Genomic DNA, 535 nt, shown 5'->3' with positions numbered 1-535 from the left:
TATTTTTTTTATATATATTATTTTTATATTATTTTTAATTTTTAAAAAAATATATTTTTAAATATTTAAAATATAATAAATTTTTAAAATATTAAAATATATATATTATATATTTAAAACTATTTAAAATAAAATTTTTTATATTAATTTTTTATATATATTTAAAAATTTTTAAAAAAAACACATATATTTTTTTTATTAAAATAATTAAATTATATTTATTTTTTATATTTTAAAAAAAAATTTATATTTAAATAAAATCTTTTTAAAAAATTATATTATTATATTTAAAAAAAAAATAATAATATAAATATAATTAAAAAAAATATTTAAAATAAATTTAAAAAATAAATTTTTTAAAAATTAAAATTAAATTTTATTTAATTATTTTTTTTTAAATTTTTTTTTAAAAAATTTTTTTAATTAATTTTTTTATTTTTTATTTTAAATAAAATATTAAAAATTTTTTTAAAATTTTATTTATTTTTTTATTAATTTATTTTATTTATATAAAATTTTTTTAAAAAAATTTTAT

The sequence above is a fragment of the Penaeus monodon genome, chromosome 21 (assembly GCF_015228065.2).
Source record: "Penaeus monodon isolate SGIC_2016 chromosome 21, NSTDA_Pmon_1, whole genome shotgun sequence".
Lineage (NCBI taxonomy): Eukaryota > Metazoa > Arthropoda > Malacostraca > Decapoda > Penaeidae > Penaeus > Penaeus monodon.
This window is presented reverse-complemented; position numbering follows the sequence as displayed.